The 22097-nt window shown below is 38.0% G+C and overlaps 1 pseudogene; it reads left to right on the top strand.

The window, feature by feature from the left end:
- Nucleotides 1-781: 781 nt before the first annotated feature.
- LOC149173415 (2-methyl-6-phytyl-1,4-hydroquinone methyltransferase, chloroplastic pseudogene) lies at nucleotides 782-1501 on the top strand (annotated as a pseudogene).
- Nucleotides 1502-22097: the final 20596 nt, after the last annotated feature.

Raw genomic sequence — 22097 nt, 5'->3', positions numbered from 1 at the left:
GTGGTCCTATGGAGCAGACTGTTCAACTCTTGAAGTGTGATATAACAAGAAGACATCAATAAATTCAAAGAAATTTGGGAAGCAATGATAAAATAAGAGAATGAAGATGACATTGATGAACTTTCAGAATATGATCATGTCTTAGATGGACATGCCTTATGAAATTTGTCTTTGTAAAAGACCTTGTAAATGAGTATAGGAGTATTTTTTATTGGTGAAATTTAGCTAGTTAGTAAATTTTTAGGAATCATTTTTCCAAGGTTAGCAATTTGTTATATGAAATGAATTTATAATTTATGTTTTCACAACAATGGTTAAATTTTATATTAAAAATCTATGACTGAATTATATAGCGTTAAATACATTTTTTTAGATATGTTCAACCATGGGAAGTAGTGCAAAACTAGGGTCATACCATCCAAAAGAGTAATAGTCGTGCCTTTCCAACACCATCTAAAAATAGTTATGCAGGTTTACTGCATTACAGGTTGTAGTAATAAAAATAAATTGTGACAAAACATACCAGATTTAAGAAAATAAAAATAAATAATGCATGCCCATATCGGGCTTTAATATCAAGGTGCCCTTAAGACTCTAGTCCTTTGTTCTCCATGTGCTCCATGTTGGTTTCGATGTCCATGGTTGCATAGTGGGCTTCTGCAAAAGCTTCCATCAGTTGAGTGATGGGTGCTTTAGGTAGTTGGACTCTCTGTCGATACCTTATAAAGACCAAAGAAGAATGAGTACCTTGAGGTTTCCATAGTGCTGGTAAAACAAAAAAAAACCTTCAAATTCATGCAATAGGAGTTACTGGTATCATTGTGGAACAAACTCTTTTAGATCCAATAACTATGGATTGAATTCTTCCAATGCATACATTAGTGGATTATTGTCACCATGATTATATTTACCAATGCCTACATTGAAGAACAAGAGAAAAATTGGTCCAGGAGTATCTAGGTGCAGTATATCTTTAGCTAGACCGGATTCGCAACCACGCTTTATTCAACACAAGCAAGAAGCATTCTGGTTCTATAGATTCCTCTCCATCATATATGACCATGTTATTAATCCCAGACACTAGACAAAAGACATGAGAGAAGATTCCCTTGAGCCTGCAGACCTTTATAGCAGAGACATGATTGTTGTAGACATCGAAGGTGGCACTAAATTTACCACATTGGGCATAGTTAAACACGTTGATGCAGATAATGTCACCATTTTGGACTAGTCCCCCCATCAACTTGCCAAAGAAAAACAAAAGGAGCCTCTCAAGGAATGGAAAATTGTTGAGGGCGATGTAGAGGATCTCCCATTTCTGACAGATTATGCAGATAGATGTGTTTATGCTGGAAGGTTGTCCCTTACTTTTGTTTTTCTTTGTGTGTTACATTTATGCAGTCATCTTACTTTTATTTATTCTTTTGTTGAAAACCAAATACACAGACCTAAACGTTATTATTCCAATTCCAGACTAGAAGTAGATGATGGATCATTCTAGCAACAATTTTTGTTTTATGCCTATGATAATCAAGTTTGAGAGCTTCATGAGTAAAGATACATCAAAATGACAATTGAAACTCATATGAGTTATTTCTTCAGTTAATTTGTGCACATGGTTTTGATGCATGCCCCTATTGATTTTGTACCACTTCTTTATTGATATTCACTAATGATTTCAAACAAACAGAGTTAAGAGATGTCAACAATAGTCACCAAATGCCAATATGAAAAAACTACACTAATGAAACTAAAAAGAGTCATGACTATCAAATGGGTCGCATTTAATTTTCCTGTGGGAGATTACCACCAATAATCATCTTTGCATTCCCACAAGAAGAGAAAGAAACATCAAAATTGTGATGTTCAAATTATGCAGAATTATGCTCTGTATAATGGTTGAATTTATCTAAATCCAAAATTTAATATGGAAGAGTTGAATGCCCATTCTGATTTCAGCTCCTTGAAGAAGACTTATAAGTTCATTTTAGCCAAATATGAAATTGTTTTTTATTCAAATAGTTGCATGCCTAGAGAAATACATTCAATTAATGCTTCTTTGGTATCTAGTTTTAACATGGAAAGACATTATGTTTGTGCTTGTTTCTCCATGCTTTAGAAAGTTGCAATTAATTATACAAATCTATTCGAAACAACAAAGTTTGCATTTAACACTATATATTTTGAGATTTGATTGTTTTCTCTACTTCTATTAGCTAGCATGGAAAAATTGTTATTCATAACAGGTTGCTAGATTCCAAATCAAGAAAAATTGTGAGGCAAAAAAGTGAAATCCATGTCCATACAATGCAAAAAAATTAATAGATGTCCAAAATTTCATGGATGAATAGGTAACTTATCCATAATATGAATCTAGGCCCCAAACTGAGAGTCGGAAGCATCTACTTATAAAATCTGACTACATAGTAAACATTAAAGTCAAATACTAAATAGTTAAAAATACTATGAAAGTAGCTTGTAGAGTTACCTCCAAAGGTGAAAAGGTTGTCAAACTGGGCCTGTATGTAACAATAACTCGTTGAGTAAAACCATGTTGTTTTATATGCCCATGTTGTTCAATAGAATCGGTGAATAGCCTTAGATGGATGGGTTTTACATCCTATAGCATTGATGGTCATTGTTGCTCACTTGGCAGAGGATAAACTAGCTCAAACAAATGGCACAAAATGACAAAAAAATCTAGAAAAAAACACAGTTATACACAAACTAGCCCAGTGGAGGTTTCACTAGTGATTCAAACCCATTGAGCTTATTCAAACTCGCAAGTTTGACTTGGTCGACTGAGTTAGACTTGTTCAATACGATTCAAACTCAGCCAAATTTGATTAGGATCTTCTGAAGGCGAATTTGAGTTAGAATGGGTGAAAACAGAAGCTGTCATCCTCACTAAATTTGTTATCACTACACATCCATGACACTTGGTTAATTCTTTAGTTTCGACTTTGCAATAAGGCTAATATTATTTGCTAGAGATATATGCCATTCATTGAATCCACTCTATCTCAATGCAATACATGCTACACCAAGTTGTTTCATCAAATGTATGTGTAGTCATACATTTTATATATCTCAATTTTTTTCCAAATAATCTTTATATAATATATTTTGTATTAGAAATAAGAGTTTTGCTAACTCTCAATGCAAATTTTACTGAAATGGCCTTCCAAGTCTTCACACCAGATGTTTCAATAGTTTATTTGATTGTTAGAGTTTTTAAGTCTACTACTTATTATGAGATTAAGGAAGCCATCATGTAAGTAGTCCCTCTTATCCCTAAGAGGAGTAAGGATATAAACAATCCGTCAGGAATAAGGCTCGAGGTCATGTATTTAATTCTAACTATATATGATGCATATCATTTTATAATTCTAACTATATATGGTGCATATCATTTTATAATTCTAACTATATATGGTACATAACATTTTATAATTCTAACTAGATATGGTGCATATCATTTTATAGGGAAGAATATGAAGGAAATTTGAAAGGAATTTTTGGTTACACAATAGACATTGTGGTATCTACAAATTTCATCGGTGGAAGTCAGTATTTTGTGAATATGTCCAACATTATATTTGTTTCTTTTGAATTCTTGTTATGCATTAGTTTTATGTTGACTGTAACTTGCTTATTGTTGTAGATCAAACATATTTGATGTGCAAGCAGGGAGCCTTGAGTGACAATTTTGTGAAATTAGTGTGATGGTATGACAACGAGTGGGGTTACAGGTGAGAATTAAACCACTTGTATATTTCAGGTATGTTAAATGGATTTCATAATTTTCAACAATATTACTACAATGCTTACGATAGTAATTTAGTCTCTTTGATTATTTTTTTTGCAGTTCACGAGTGGTAGATCTGATTGTACATATGGTCGCTACTCAATAAGTTATAATATTTTTTCCTAGTCCATGTATTTGAATCTTCCTTCAATAAATTATATGGAGTCTAGTGATTATGGTTCATAGAGGATTATCTGTCTTTAAATAAAAATAAAGAACTTGCATAAATGATATTATTGCATGTAAAGAAACGTGGGCCTTCCATGATGTTAGTGAACTGATAAGAATGTGTTTTAAATTTTGGAAACTAAAACTAAGGATATATGAATGGGTTTTTTCTTATTTGGGGTGGGGTTCATGTGGATGTGGTGTGTGGTTCAAGTTCAATGAAAGTGAAAGTATAATAATAAAAATGAAAGAAAAAAATTGTTTCGTTTCAATTAGTTCCATATACAATACAATTGTTATGTGGATGGCAATATTAGTTCCACATATATAATAAAAATGTTGTGTGTATTGGAATATTGATTAATTATCCAATTGTTGAGTATATTTGGACAAGATTATTAGCTACTCTGTCTATCTTATTTGGAATGTTTGGAAGTTGATTTTGAATTTGTACAACTGACTTATCTGAAAGGGAAATGCAAATTCTAATTTGTCATTCTGATAACACTCACTGAGTCGAGCATAAATTGATTGTAGTAGTAGCAATATTTAAATATATAATGGTGAGATAACCATTGCAATATCCATGGTTGTTAATAGATAATCCAGCTCAGTAAATCCCTATTGTGACATGTTCAGGTATCATAACACTTACATTGCAGCAAATCTTTGTTGTTTAAAATTGGATTTGAAGACCTTATTGAATAATATTAATATATATCTCACTCAAATTGTAACATGTCACATATTTCTTCATATATGTTCTTTCTCCATATGTTATCAACTTACGGTGTTTCCTTTTCAACATCTAGTGAAATTGATAGTTATCTCTCTACTAGATAACAAGGTAAAATTTGCAAAAAGGCTTGAATAATCCCTAAATACTAATGAGGTAAAATTAGAAATCAAATCTAGAATTGAGTAACGATGTGAGAATTTGATAGATGGGATCACATTGTAGTTTCAAAAGGAGAAAGAAGACAAGAATCAAGGTGGTCACCAAAAGATACTTGAAGAAGTTGAAGTCCATATGGAGAATGTGATGTCTAATATAATGGTATTATCTCCAAGGTAAGAGAAATCAACGACCAAGAAAAAAGGAAAGAGGATGACATTTTCTTTGGAAAGAAGACAAATGTAATGGGTAAGACGTAGAGTGATGGAAAATCGTCACTTGTAAAACCATATCAACACCCTTGTGTCCAAGGAAATTTTCAAAGAAGATAATAAGATTGACATCAACATTATTAGGAAAAAGGATGGAATACTCATCAATATCCATGGAAAAGAGCATCATAAAACTAGTATTCAATAGGATTTTATCAAAGACCAATAAATATTATGAATTGAAGAAATTACAACAACAATCCATGGAATCAAAGGAAAAAGATTTATGCAAAACCAATTATAAAAAGATAAAAAGAGAAGAATTGGGTTTGTATGGATTAATCATTTTACAATGTGTCAATATTATTTAAAGTTTTGAATGCCATAGCACCTTGTGTCCTCAAACTTATATAATTAAGGATGGTTAGAAAATATTGTTCATTTTATTAAAAGAGTTTCGCATTGCCTATACTTTAAGGACAAAGAATTTTTAAGTGAGAGACCTACAATATACATTTATTATCATAATTAATAATAAATAACATGTAACAATAATTAGATGGTGATCATTATGCGCTATATCATTAAGATGTGATGCTTATAAGTCATCTAGTTTGTCTAGGACATGACTTATTAGTTCATGTGTATTTATATGCATCCTCACTACATCTCAAAAATATGTCAATGAACCATAGTAATCGATATGCTTTGTTATCCATAGGGACTATAGTAATTGATATTCTTTGTTATATGTGCCGTCACAAACATTAAAATAGAAATTTCAGAAATTAAAATCTGAAACCCAAAGTTTTAAGCCAAACACTTTTTCTCTACCTTATTAAATAGTGACACCACACTTTTTCTCTGCCTTATTAAATAGTGACACCATATTTTGTTGACCCATGAAAAACTTTGACATCTTATTTGGCCTCTTTTCTGATAGGAGACATGATGTATTGAATATTCAAAATTTCTTTGGTTAAAGAAAATGATTTCATTCGAATTTTTGGCGATTGATATAATGTTAAGATTGCTCCATGCTTACATTTTGAGCTTAAATTTTGTACTTAAAAAATTTTGCTGCTATTACTACTATGTCGACACCTCTCAGCGCCACCGACAGAGGCACCGCGACTGCTTTTCTTTCCCACTTGGTGATCTGGATGATTTGTTACACCTCTCGTGTCCTTTCCTTTGCTGTCACACAACGCCACCGACAGCAGCTCTGCCACCGCTTCGCTTTGCTTTCCCACTTGGTGATCTGGACTTTCAGGTAGCGAAACATGCGTGCAGAAAACTTGCAGAAAAGGCTCTACAACTTCCATTAGATACAAAGAAAAAAAATTGCTCAACAAGACTCCCCGTTTCGTATGGCTTTAGGCCTACGATCATGCCTCTCATAATTCAATCCACATTGTATCGTATTATAACTTACAGCATTGGATTAGATGGAAGGACTTCAACGTAGAGCATAAACCCTGAATCTAAAAAAGTGCACTCTAACTTACTAGAGGTGGGCGCATCCTAGAGGCTTCGAGGTCTACAACTGAAGCGTCTTTGCCATTGTCTGCAACCGAAGCCAGCGTATCCCAATGTTTCAACAAACGCAACTGAAGCATCTTTGCCAGCGTATCCCAATGTTCCTCCAACTTTCTTTCTTCAGTGGTCGGCACTAGCTTGATATTTGCTTGCAATTCTCAATTCTGGTCGTGCAATTATCAATTCTATTCCTAAAGGGCTTGGAATGCCTTGTGAAAATGTGCAATATTTTATGTAACAGAGACTGATAGGTTTATCTCTGCAGGGCCTTTAGGAACGGTTGAGTACAAATCCTCAACCTTTGGGAATGATTGAGTACAAATCCTCAACCGCAGAAGCTAAAGACTCATGCTCAGTGCCTATCCATCCAACCAGAGTGAGTAAGGTGGGCTGCATATTCATATACATGTATACATATAAGAATAGACATCGGAAAATAATTGACCGATTTCCATTGATAAGAAAACAAGGTGTTCAACTGAAATTGATCGTACTGAAACAATGAATTATAACACTCGCAACTTCAAAGGCCAATTTAAATTATTTATTCAAAAAGAATGTTTTCTTACAAATGTTACATCTTTTCTAGAAGTAATTCTTTCAGTTTCTCCCTGTTCATAAATTTTTGTAATAGACACTCCTAATGAGATATAGTTATTGAAATTGCAAACAAATATCTGTACAAAATTAGTTTAGAAGCTTTACCACTTGAATCTTGTTTGAAACTTATTTTATTCTGTGTAGAATTTTCAATGGGTTCAAACCGTTCCATGTTTACAGATGTTACCTCTTTAGAAGTAACTCTTTCAGATTCTCCCTCTCCGTGGACTGAGGAAATATCCCCGGTATCAAATTCTGCAACATGCATTCTTTAATGAGATATGAGTTATATATTTATTGAAATTACAAAAAGATATCTGTTATGCATGCTCACTAGTTCAAATTGATAATTATTCTATAACTATAGAAAGAAATATATCGAGAAACCTGGTTTCTTCTCTTACGATTTTTCTAGTTTTATCGAGGACAGTGAGCTTGACTCCACCTCTGTACTTATTCAAGAACATTTCCCGTTTTTGCAGGCAGTGTTGCTCCGTTCTGCGTTGCAATTATAAAACATGCTGCTCTATTTTGCATTTTTCACCCTGTAACTGAAATTCGGATGCCTGTAATGTCAAATGTGGAAGTATACAACATTTAGTCCTTAAATATATTTGCTTTGGCAGAGGTTACACTTCTCCGATGATTGATCTTCTGTACTTATTCACGAACATTTCCCCTGATTCACATAAAACAACAACCCACAAACTACCCTGATTGACATAAATCAGCACCCCATGAACCGTTGACACATACTCTTACAAATTCTGGACAAATTTCCTGCAAACTCTGAGCAAGCTCCTTCGCTCAGGGATGCAGCCACATGCTTATTTCAAAGCATCCTGATGGATTTTAGCATAATATCTCACCAAAATGAGCATCAAAACATGCTACGGAACTGCATTTTTCTCTAACTTCAATGAATTCAACAGAAAAATGGCTTTTATGGGTCAAAATTTCAACAAGCAACTGCATTCTGGGATAACACAGAGACAAACAATCAAACATTACCTGCTCCATGTGACCCTGAGGGAAATACACGACATAACTGCCCTTCGCAAGCAGCGAGGTGAAAGGACCTGCGGAGGCATGCCAGAGCTCGGAGCATATAGGCACTGCCATTTCTCCATTGCCACTATTCTCTGTTGCAAGAGGCTTGAACCCATCACCACCTTCCAGATCAGCAATCTCCATGAACCAGCTTGAATTCCACCCTGAGCAAGCCCACTAGCTTGAATCTCCAAGTGCGTCTTTAAAACCTCCAATTAGACATTGTCAAATCTAATTTTATGCAACACGGGTCATAAGAAAAGAAGAAAAATCCCCGCAACAATTGCAGCCATTCTTGTTCATTAAAGAATATATAGATTCATCCATATTATAATAGATGCTTAGTCAAAGTGACTTAAAGGTTCGCTCCACTTTGAACTTAAATATTATATGAGGGGAGTAGTTAACTTATGGGAGTATTTTTTTCAATCCATAACTCGAATCCTTCCTGAACTTTCTCTCCATTTCCAACCTACTGTAAACCAATTAATTTCTAATCAAGCTGAAAGTTGAAATAATTGTTTTCCAAATGATCAAAGACATTCAACTCTTTTATGGATATCTTTACAAAATCCTTAATGTGTTTTAAAACTAAATATTAGATTCGATATCTTTGGTAAATTTATTTTTATGGTTTTTATATTGACATGTAGCTGAAAAGTCAAAGTGGGACCAGTGATGTGATGTGACAATATAAATATATTTTTTAATTAATAAAAAAAATGTGTGTGTTATTTTTCTTGAAAATATATTAAAGGATATCATGTGATACTAGATTCTTAACTTCCACGAAAACAATTGGAATCAGTTATGCTCAAGAACGGGCAAGAATAAAAAGAAGAAAACTTCTCATTTTGTAATAGTTGAACTGATGATTGTACAGACCACCAAAAAAAGTACATCACTAGAGATAAATGTCATGGGTGGTGTTATCACAGTTCAAGTTACATAGGCAACCTGATTGAATCTCGTGTTCTAAGTTTTTATTAAAAAGTTATTGTGTGCACTAACAAATTATTTGTCAACATTGATTTAACGATTAAAAGGAAAAGCGCTGCCAAATTTTTTGGCAATGTATGTTTTAGTTGTTGAACAGGTGAGTGCTAACAAATTAGTTGGTATCATAGCCTATTATCATCTGACAGGTGGCGCTGACAAATCAAATGGTAGCACTTTGTTTTACTCAATTTTTTTCTGTTTTAGTCATCAACTTTGGGTGCAGTTTTTAAGAAGTTGAAAATGAATTTTAAAACTCTGAAAGAGTATTTTGTCAATAAAGGGCCAATTTAAAAAAACCTCTTTCATTTTTTACATAGCTATCACGGTTTTGGATATTCGAAGGGATCATTGGGCCCTACTTTTCAGGTATTCGGCAAATTTATTTTCTTTAAAATGCCTAGTCATCCGTTGATGAGCCACCTCATCAATTCAACTTGAGGATCAGAACCAGTATATTTAGGCAATAAAGAATGAGGTGGAAAGATTTTTGGTAGAAAATCACAAAACTAAAAACTAAAATTATATTTTGAGGAGGCAATTGAAAAGTCAAAGGGTTGGAAACCGTCGAAAATGACATTTCCAATTCGAAGGGTTGTTTTTAGGTATCTAATTGACAGCCAATGATCAATCCAAGTGGCATCCAAAATTATCTTCATATTTCTAGTGATTTTTGTCATTATCTTCAAGTAACATTAGATATTCAAAGGACACATGCTAGTTAAATAAGTCGAGCATTTATAGGCATTAAATCAAGTAATTTTATCTTCAGTCAATAATCATATTTGATAGAAATTATCTCCAGACTTCAAGCATATTCGTATCCCATTTGAAAATTCAGTTATTACAGGTGGCAAGTCTCATTTCCTATAATAGAATAGCAGTTGTAGCAGTTTCGTAGTAAAATAAATGACTCAGTAACAACATCCCTTGATTCATTATGTGGAAGTGGAGTTGTGTTTTCCTCATCAGCACAGTTAAATGTTTCAATAATTTCAAAGAATCCAAGAGGCAGTTTTAGTATTCAAGGAGAAATAGCAGCATCTTCATCCATAACCAAATTGATCATTTGTCACCAATTCAGCAATTTAATGGGTTTTATGCAGAGCCAAAGGCCTATTTCCATATTTCCTATAACAAATATGTTGACACCTAATCATCAAGATTGGGTGTATCACTGAAATTGATGTAGATAAATAATAGAGAATATGAATAGTCACCGGGAGATGAAATGAATAGCATCTCCCTCATGTATATAATAAAGACCAACCTGAACTAATATCAATGAATTGTTTTTGAGGAGTTACTGCCTGCTCTGACATGGTATCCGAGCCAACACCATTTTTAGCTTCTATCTGCCATTGTAACTCCCTTCTACCATTTTTCATAAATCTATTCTGCATTTCCTACAGTGTGCCATATTCTTCTTTGCATGATAATCTGGGTCTGCCCTCTGTGTGATAATCTGGGTAACACTTGGTATACCCATCGAATACCTGCTCCTGGACCTAGAGATATTCTACAGTCTCCAACTAGTGTTGGTGTGGAAGATGGTGCAGCTACCTGACTGCTTCCAGGAGGAACAGATTGAGCAACTATCCCATTACGTTCTCCATTGTAATTTGGATCCCCATTGCATTCTTTTACCTCATTGTGACTAACCAGTGGCACAGTGCGCTCTGTTGTAATCTTATCGATATTCCTCTCTCTACCTTCTAAAAGAGGACCATTTGGAACTTGACTTGAAAGTGCATTTTGGCCCTGTAGTGCAGTAACTGGTTTGTTGCTGAGACATGGAGGAGGACACACAAGATTGACCAGCACAAGCAAGGCTGAATGAATAACTTCAGGCAGTAACCTCACCCTGCTCCCAACAATATGCATTGGTAATACGCAGACCTCCCCTCCTCTCTACTACCATACACAAGTTTTTCATTACCTTGAAGAAGTTCTGGTATTACACTACCCCAAGGGCTGTCTGTCTGTTTGAATAATTAAATTCCATGTTAATTGAATAATGGTGGTTGTTCGTTGAATAATGAGTTGTTTCTTGGTGCGTGAGCGTGGATATATCTCCTGGTGCGGTTATTTATATATGTGAATTGGCTTGAGCACTGAACGTTGCCTAACGTTGAGACAATGGTCAGCACCATCGGTTCAGAGAGGACCACATAACAACTCACAAGTTGTCAAGCACTAAACACCTGTCTGTTCGCATAACATAAAGAATCTTTATGTGGGTCAACATTGCTACGTGCAGTTGCAGCAATCATATGTATGTTGGAGCTTCATCTGTCTTGTTATCTATATCTTACCTTCCTCGGCTTCATCATCTTTGCATTCGCCTGTCTATGCTCCATCTTTCTGTGAAAATTATGTTTCTATGGTCAATGAAACCGTGACTTAATTGCTGCATTGAAACACTGTGTTTGGTTCCCACGTTGTACCCACATACCACCATTAATTTCCTTTGTAAATACGTTGCGTTTGTAACTTCTCTCTCCATACGCTGCTCCATTGTGGTTTTATGGGGTTTTGAACAAAAACTCTAAGCTACAGGAGTCCTTTAAAGCCATGCTAGAAGATGATTTTTACTAGAACTACATTTTTATCAGTAATGCATTTTTTACCAAAACTGCATTCTTGATCATAATTGCACTTTTTCTTCTTAAGAATATTGCTATTACAGTGTAGAAGTGAAAATATTTTATAGATTGGCAGCAGAAGTATTTTTTACAACACTCAGATTTTACAATGCATTCAATCATATCCATTGTGGGAATAGTTCTCACTGGCAAGGAGAACTATCCTGAGTGGTCCCAGATGATAAAACACACCCTCATTTTCAATGAGTTGTGGAAAGGAGTGTGTATTGGAGACGGAGACAGAGCCAGAATAGCCTACCTCAGACAAAGAGTTCACCATTTGGGAAAATAAGAACAGCAAAGACTATGCATTAATTGCAGCATCTGTAAGTGAAGAGGTAAGTCACTCTATGACTCACATTCTGCACTTAAGTTGTTCAACTCATGATTAAATTCTTCACTCTTGAATTACAAAATAATGATCCTCTTTCTCTTGCATCCGAAGTAAAATCTATAATGCATGATATCAAAGCAACTAAGGTTGAATTGGATATTCCTCTTATCGCTTTTCTCAAGGCACTTTATCCTACTTACTCCAATTATCTTGAGTCATTGCAAGCAAATGGAAATCTCAAAGATATTACCTTTGACTCTCTTGTAAACAAATTTGTTGAAAGAAAGAAAGCTTTTGGAAAGAAGACAGCCCCTGCATCTTCTAAAGAGGTTGTGTGCCTCGCTCATAAAGAAAAGAATCTTGCCCAAGATTCTTCCAGAGGAAGAGGTGGTCGAAGAGGAAGAGGAAGATATTTCAGAAGCAGGGGGGCAAACACTCTCAAGGAGAAAAGTCAGATTTGCACCGCATACGTTGCAAAAGAAATGGATCACATGATGCCTGCACATGCAAGTTACCTTGGGACAAAATTTAGCAGCAAAGAAACCAACCCAAAGGTAAAACTAATGACACAGACAAAGGTAAAGCACCTGAATCCGCTCATTATGTTGTGGCACAATGTATAATCGGAGTAAATGAAGATTTATTTAATGCTTCACTTGCTTCTTGGAAAAATGATTGGTTTCTTGATTCAGGAGAAACTTGCCACATGACTCATAGAAAATATTTTTTTGAAGAATTTACTGACAATGTTTGCAGACCAATCAAAAATCAAGCCATCAGGGCTTGGCACAATCAGGCTCAAATTGTTTAGTCTTCCAAACTTTCTTCTGCATCGTGTTCTATATCTCCCACAGGTGAAGAGAAACTTGCTATCCTTGGTCCACATCCGCCAACAAGGTCACTCCATTCATATGTTTTATGGCAAGCTTGAGGTGAGAAAAGCATCTGACCACTCACTTGTCATGAGGGGAATAGAAGAAGAAAGGCTTCTCAAGCTACAAGGTACCTTTGCTCGTGCACAACATTTCTCATACAATTTTCATTATGAAGAAGGTACACTTCCATCAAGTTTATTATGGCATGCTAGATTTGGACATTTGAACTATGACAGCCTCCGCTTGTTGAAGAAAAATGGTGTTGTTGGTTTGCCTACAATTCCTAGGAAACTTAAGCAATGTGATGCTTGCATTCTAGGAATGCATAGAAAACAGTGTTTTCATGATTCACATTCAAGAGCACATAGAAAACTTGAACTCATTCATTCAGATTTATGTGGTCCAATGCCTATTCCTTCTACGAATGGAAATAAATATATGATGACATTTATTGATGACTACACCAGAATGTGTTGGGTTTATTTATTGAAGAACAAATCTGATGTTTTTCAAACATTCAAGAACTTTCATAAATGGATTGAAAATGATGCACAATGTCATATTGGGTCTATTCGCAATGATAATGGAAAAGAATACACATCAAATGAATTTGAAAACTATCTTCGCCAACATGGGATCAAACATCAAACAACTGTGCTTTATAATCCCCAATAGAATGGTGTAGCTGAAAGAATGAATAGGACAATCTTAAATATGGTACGATCCATGCTCTTCTTCAAAAATGTAAAGATAATGTTTTGGGTTGATGTTGTTCTATGTGCTGCATATATAAAGAATAGATGTCCATCTAATGCTATTAGAAACAAAACTCCATATGAAATGTGGTATGGGCATGTTCCTTCGATAAAGCATCTCAAGGTCTTTGGTTCCACCTGTTATGCCTTGATACCAAAGGTACATAGAAACAAAGTTGGTGCAAGAAGTCGTAAGTGTATCTTCCTGGGGTATTCAAACACCTCAAAAGCATACCATCTCTATGATGAAGTCAATAAAAAGTTTGTTGTATCTAGAGATGTAATTTTTCTTGAATCATCCAAAATTGACAATGTTGTTGAGCGGCAACTTGATCGCTTGGATAGATTCGCAAATGCAAAATCATTTCAAGAATTTGATAATCAGATTCCACATCCTGAAGGGGGTATTCCTATACTACATCAACCTATGGAATCTTTTTCTGAAGCACTCCCTCCCCCGCATGGAACTCCAACAACGGATGATGCTTTAAGTGATGTGATTGATAGAATTGGGAGACTCAATCTTGATTCGGTCCCAACTCAATCAACGGAGCAGCCTAGACCATCTGAGAAAGGCCCAAAGTGGCTAACAAAGACACTTGAAAGTGTTCATCCTGATGAGGTTGGAAAGACAGGAACTAGAAATTCAAACCGGCAAAATGGAGGTGATGTAGATGACTCTGATTCACCTGTTGATATGGATATTTCTTATGATTGTGAATTGAATTTGTCTACAAATTTCAAACCGACTTCCTTCAAAGAAGCTGCTTCTCATGATGAATGGAAAGAAGTGATGCAAAAGGAGTATGATGCCCTGATAAAGAATGGCACTTGGAAGCTGGTTGATCCTCCATTAGGAATCAAACCAATTGGCTGCAAGTGGGTCTACAAGAACAAGTATAAAGTTGATGGCTTACCTAACAAGCACAAATCCAGGCTTGTGGCAAAAGGCTTTGCATAGAAGGAAGGGGTCGATTATGAGGAGACTTTTGTCCCCATAGCAAAATGGGCTACCATCCAGACACTCTTTGCCCTAGCAGCTCAAAACGGTTGGAAAGTCCATCAAATGGATGTAAAAACTGCTTTCTTGAATGGAGATCTAAAAGAGAATGTTTTTATGTCCCAACCTGAAGGATTTGTTGTGAAAGGACATGAACATAAAGTATGCAAACTTGTGAAATCCCTGTATGGCCTTAAGCAAGCACCGCGAGCCTGGTATGAAAAACTAACTGAGCATCTTCTGAAACTCAATTTCAAACATTATGATCTTGATGATGCAACTTTATTTGTCAAGAAAGGTGGCAAAACAATTGTATATCTTGTGGTATATATATATGATTTTTTGATGACAGGGAACAATGAAAGCTACATTGCATCCACAAAGAAGGAATTGAGGAAAGGTTTTGAAATGACTGATTTGGGCTATGTTCATTACTATCTTGGTATTGAAGTAACTCAAATCCGAAGTCCATATTTATTTCTCAAAAGAAGTACATTGGAGATCTGTTGAACAGGTTTGGCATGACAAAATGCAATCCTCTTACTACTCCAATGTTAAAAATTTAAAGCTCACATCCATTGAAGGAAAATAATTTGAGGATGCAACAAAGTATAGATAGCTTATAGGAAGTCTCAACTACCTAACTACTACCAGACCAAACATTTCGTTTGTTGTTGGAATCCTCTCCAGGTTTATGCAAAAGCCTTGTGAGGGACATTGGTCTGCTGCAAAAAGAGTTCTAAGGCACTTAAAGGTAACTCAAGACTTTGGAATCAAGTATACACAGGTGGACGACTTCAGCTTGATTGGATACTCTGATTCAGACTTCGATGGAGACAAAGAAACTGGGGTATCTACTTCAAGATATGCTATGAGTCTTGGATCAAGAGTTGTCTCCTGGAGATCACACAAACAATCAATTCCAGTAGATTCCACAACAGAAGCAGAATATGTGGTAGTAGCTGAGGCAACAAAAGAAATTGTGTGGCTCAGGAAAATTCTTGAAGATTTGCAGGTAAAACAAGTACAATCAACTCCACTCATGATTGACAATACCTCAGCAATAAAATTGGCCAAGTACCCAAAGTTCCATGATCGAACAAAGCACATCAATACTAAATATCATCTGATTCGACATCATGTTGAGGCCAAAACAATCCATCCCCACCATTGTTCCACTAATGAGCAAATTGCTGACATCTTCACCAAAGCGCTTGGAAGAGAAAAGCTTGAAAGATTCATAACGATGTTTGACTTACCAACATCCCTTCAGATTAAGGGGGGGAATGTTGAGACCTAATCATCAGGATTGGGTGTATAACTGAAATTGATGTAAATAAATAATAGAGAATATGAATAGTCACCGGTTGATGAAATGAACAGTATATCCCTCATGTATATAATAAAGACCAACCTGAATGAATATCAACGAATTGTTTTTGAGGAGTCACTGCCTGGTTTGACAAAATAATTTATTTTTGGAGTTTATTGTTAGGATTTTGTTTCCCAAATTGTTTGTAGCAGTTAGCTTGGCATTTCTTATAAATAAGCCAGCAAAATATGTAGTGGGGGTTCGGACTTGAGGAGTCCTAGTGGGGGGGGAGGGGAGGATTTTTTCCATACCAGATTTCCTATAGTTTAATAAAGCTTGATAAGACAAAGAAGGGAGTTGGGTCACATCAGAGATTCATGTGATGTGCTTTCCCAGTCTGTCCCTTTTCTCATGTGATTGTTTATTTCTTAGTTTATTCATATGAATGTATTGTCTTCAGTATTTGAGTAGAGGTTAATGGAATTGAATTTATCATTAGATGCTCATTTTCATAGTATTCAAATACTTATCACTTTTGCCTTCTAAAAGTATTCTAGGATTCATTTTTATGCCCTATTGCAGTGGATTGTCTTCTTATTCTACTTTCAGCTACAATGACAATTTGAAAGTCTAAGGAAAGTGTATCTATATTGCCTCTGAGATCTGCCTACTTCCCATTCAATGTCTTGTGGGTTTTCACTTACTCTTAGTTTATTTGACTCCATCTCCCAACGGTTGATTTCTATTTCCTAACCAAACCTTTTTCAACCCCATCCTAGTTAAACATTTGGTCATCAAGCATATTAAAGACCCGTTACTAGTGTGACCTAGAGTAGCAGAGTTGATGAGAGATCCCTCTCCAGATTAAAGGGCTAGCTTTCAATCCCAAAGTGGTTAAAGGTTACCTTAGGGGTTTTCTTCTACATCCAGGAAACTTTTAAGTGATAGTAGGTGTAATTGATTTAAAAATGGATTGTGGGAGATAAAGGCAGATAGATTAAAAAGAAAGGAACAGCGGGAAAGAAACATTGTACCTATACCCAAAAAATTAGCAGGATTCTGCTAAGGGTTCAAGGGGTGTGAACTAGAAAAGAACTGATGATTTTTTCTCTTGGCAGGAAGGATTTGAAGCTCGGGGGAACTACTGAGAATGTAGCTCAATGTTGGAAGGAACGTGGCAGTCTTTAATCTATTTTCGGGAACTCTATATATGATTATATGACTATATGAAAATAACACAAGTGTAAATTTGTGTTAGTACATTGTTTCTACAGTCAGAGTTATGAATGAAGTAGATAAGAATTTCATTAATTTGTATTGTCTCAATTGATTCCAAATGGTAAATGAGTAAGTTCTACTAATGATGATGAATAAATATATAAGTATGTATATATGTATTTTATGGGTTTAATATGTTGCAGGGAAGTGTTAGTTGTAGGGAAGAAAATAATTGTAGGACAAGAGATATAACTTAAGGGTTTTACTCGTGAAATAAAATATATTTTATTATGAAGATTTGAGAAATAAACCCAACCCAGGGTATGACATGGTGCATACTTTATAAATGGATAAGAAAAAAAAATACTCAAAATGAGTTACTTAAATAAAATAAAAAAAAATTACTCAAATAGTAACCTGGAGACAAAAGAATGTCAAATTCCCGTCGGGGCTCTGATGGCGCGCACACGTGAAGGTCTCGGCTAAAGGGTTTCACCGAGATTGACTGCAGCATCGACGCGGCTAGGGTTTCTTCAGTTATCGCACAGCATCACCGTTGCGGTCACTTGCTCAGGGTCACTCAAGCATCAGCTCCACCATTGGATTCTCCACCCGTCGCTTTCGGTCGTCGTTCAGGAGATAGTTATGGCAGACATTATGGAGCTAGAGGCGGTGGACTACTCGGAGGAACCTACACCGGACAAGGTTATATTCGGGAACCCTAGTTTCGCTGCTCGCTCACAGTTCGCACCTTCCTCATCAACGAATGCACCGGATCTGCCGCAGTACCCGCTCACTGCACTCCTCAGTCTATTGCAGGAACGAACCCTATCGATTCTCCGCATTTTGAGGTGCCCCCGCTCTCGCCGGGCTCTCTTCATTTTCTGGCTACACACACTCCCCCTTCGCCCTCATTTGATCCGCTCTCCCACCCTCTCCTTTCGGCGCCCTCCCCCCACCCCCCCGCCGGTACCCCCTGCAGCAATTCCATCATCTTCGGGAACCCGTCCTTCCGGCTGCTTCGAAACTCCTGCTGTTAAAATCAAGCCCGCAAAACCCTCATCTCTGGACGGTATAACTAATCCCTTGGTCGACCATCCATCGGCTCCTCGCACCTGCAAAAAAAAGACCAAGTGCATAAAGGCTACGGCTAAAGACATCACCATTAGGTTCGACGAATCTAAGTCTCTCAGCGATCTCATGGACATGGCCAACACTGTTCTGGTAGGGCATGTCCGGGGCAGGGCATACTCGGCGAAACGGCTCACACAATGGGTGAAGGAAATCTGGGGCGGTGTTCTATTCGACCTTCCTGTGGTCCATGTTCTCCCCAGAGGATGGTTTTCCCTACATTTCTCCAAGGAAAGTCACACAAATCTGGTTCTGGCCAGATACTGGCATATTGAAATGGCCCCGGTCCTCCTCAAGAGATGGAGCCCCCTTTTTGATCCAGAACGCGAACAGATCGGAGCCGGACCGATATGGGTGTGCCTGCCAGGCCTCCCACTGCAGTTTTGGGCCGAAGAAGTCTTCATTAGGATCGGGAATGCCCTGGGGACATACCTGGATTACGATCGCACTTTTGTTGAATCTAGGAACCGAACCCTAGCGCGTATATTGGTCCATTTAGACACCCGTGATGGACTCGAAGAACAGATCACACTTCAGTGGGGAAGATGTATCAGGGTGCAGATCCTTGATTATGAAGGAGTCCCCTTCCGATGCAGGCGATGTCACAAAGTTGGGCACCTCATCAAGGATTGTCCACTCATCAAGAAAGCAGAGGAATCTCCGAGGGTTACACCGGCTCCAACCAGAACGGCATCTCCTATTACCACTCGACCTACCTCTTCGGGACTGCCCCCAGCGACAACCTCACCTGCGGTCGATCCGGGATTGCGGCAACCCTCTCCGCCAAGGACCAGGGCTCGCTCGGCAGCTGAAGCTGGTACGGTCTCGGGTACTCTTTCATCCCCCATATTTTCTTCTTTTGATGTTATGAATGAATGTGGCTCCACCTCTCAGACCTCCATGGTTCACTGTGCATTATCATCCCCCCCCCTCATATGCACCACAGAACCCATTATTACCACTTCCTCCCCCTTGGCTAGCCCCCCCCTATCACCCTCGGAACCCTCCCCTCCTCATACATATTTCCTCTGATCCAGGTCTCTAGCCAAAGAGCCACCCATCAGACATTCGGGCCTGGGCATTGCGGTACCAGAGGTTGGGACCTTGCCTACCAGGGGTAGAAAATCACATCTTTCAAAGGCTATTAAACAAGCTGGGGCAGAGGTTGTATCAGGTCGGCAATCCACCATTGACGGGGTCCTTAGAGCAGGCCATACCCCGAGAGGTGTTCCCCCATGAAGTGCCTATCCTTCAATTGCAGAGGATTGGCTAGTTCCTCCAAGAAACTAGCCATGAAGCGGCTCATAGAATCTGATCCTATCGATATTATCATGCTTCAAGAGACCCTCTGTTCCGCAGATCAGATTACTCGAGCCATGCAAGCCTTGACACCTGGCTGGATCTACTCTGCCCTTGATGCCGTCGGCCGTTCTGGTGGCCTGGCCATTGGAATTAACCCTCGCTCTATTAAGGTGGACTCGACTTGGGGGGGATCGGGATTTTTGGGGCTTGACATATTCTCAGCTGAACTAGGCATGAACCTTCGCATAGTCAATGTATATGCCCCCTGCACCCAGAGAGAATCGTTCTGGCAGAATCTTCTACATCTTACCATAATGGGCGAAGACCGGGTTGTTATCGGAGGAGACCTTAATTTCTCTCTGGGTTACAGGGAGTCATGGGGATCGGCGGCACAAATTGACTCCATTACAGACTTCATGACCAATCTGCTTGAACAATCAAACTTTGTGGATATCCCCATGCAGAAAATTCTTCCCACTTGGAGGAACAGACGGGTGGGGGACGCTGCACTAGCCCGTAGACTTGACAGATTCCTTATGAAGGAGACACTTCTTCAGCGACTGCAACATTACAAACAATGGGTTGGCTCGGGGGGTTGGTCGGATCACTCTCCAATATACCTGGAGATTCAGGGTCCCTTCAAAAAGCCCAAAGCACCTTTCAAATTTAATCATACCTGGCTGAAGGACCCATCATATATCAAGATGATATCTGATTACTGGTCCTCTCACCCTATCAATGGATCAGAAACACTTGCTAAAGGATTCTGCAGAAACCTCTCGGAAATTAAGCATCTATCTATTGTATGGGCAAAGGAGAAACAGGCTCGAGACATCGCACAACTAACCCATATTGAAGCTGAACTATGCTCTCTCACCGACGAAAGGGGGTTGGGGTTCATTACAGCAGTAGATAAATGCAGGCTGATTGAATTGGAGAATCAAAAAGCAAAAATCCTCAAAGAGAGAGAGGAATCCATAAGATTGAGGAGTAGGGCATTATGGATTCAAGCTGGGGATGATAACACGAAGTTCTTTCATAGCTTTGCTAAGGGCAGGAAAGTATCAAATACTATCTGGAAGCTCCCCACACCAGATGGCGAAATAGCAGACACTTTTAACAAGCTCGCTCATCTGGGCACCTCCCACTTCAGGGAACTCTACAAGTGTCCCCGTGATGTTAATCTACCTGATATCATCAATGTGGCAAATCACTTCCCGAGATTTGTTGAGGAAGAGGATGTGGAGGCTCTAAATGATCCGGTTTCGACAGGGGAGCTGGAAGGAGTACTGAAGTGGTTCAAAAAAGATAAGAGCCCTGGCCCGGATGGATGGACCATTGAATTTTATTTAGCCTTCTATGATGTCCTGGGGCAGGACCTGCTGAGTGTGGTGGAGGAGAGCAGAACTACAGGATCCATCTACCATGCCATCAATTCTACCTTCATTGCTCTCATTCCAAAAACTGATACCCCTGAATCCTTTGATGACTACAGGCCTATCTCTTTGTGCAATTGCCTCTACAAAATCATCTCTAAGACTATTGCAAATCGTCTTAGACCAATCCTCTCCAGGTCCATTGCCCCACAACAATTTGCTTTCCTTGAATCTAGACAGATTCATGAGGCCATAGGCCTGGCCCAAGAAGCTATACATTCTATATGGTCCAAGCACCTAAAAGGCATCCTCCTCAAAATTGACCTCTCAAAAGCATTTGACAGGGTCAGCTGGCTCTATATCAAAATGATCCTAATCCACTTGGGCTTTCCTCACTCCTACATCTCATGGATCATGGCCTGTATATCCTCCCCTACTTTCAGCATCCTCATAAATGGTTCGGCCTCACCCTTTTTTCATTCCGAAAGGGGACTGAGACAGGGATGCCCCCTCTCTCCTCTGCTCTTCTTACTGGTCATGGAAGGCCTAAGTCGTCTCATAGACTCTGCAAAGAGATCTGGAGATGTTCGGGGCCTTCGCATATCCGATTTATGTTTCCTCACACATCTGCTCTTCGTGGACGATGTACTTATCCTTCTTGATGGCAGTGTTCGAGACTCTCGGTCATTTTCAAAGATCCTTCTACTTTTTTCTGCTGCTACAGGTATGCTTCCAAATCAGACTAAATCCTCTATCACATGCTCCCGCACTTCGGTACAGGAATCCCAGCTAGCCCTTCAGGTATTTCCCTATAATGTTCTCCCTCTGGATAGAGGTCTCAAATATTTGGGATTCAGACTGAAGCCTACTTGTCAAAGAAT

This window comes from Pinus tabuliformis, chromosome 4_2 (assembly GCF_031772625.1).
Source record: "Pinus tabuliformis cultivar Carrire ecotype Pingquan chromosome 4_2, CPIR1, whole genome shotgun sequence".
NCBI classification, from domain to species: Eukaryota; Viridiplantae; Streptophyta; class Pinopsida; order Pinales; family Pinaceae; genus Pinus; species Pinus tabuliformis.
This window is presented reverse-complemented; position numbering and strand designations above follow the sequence as displayed.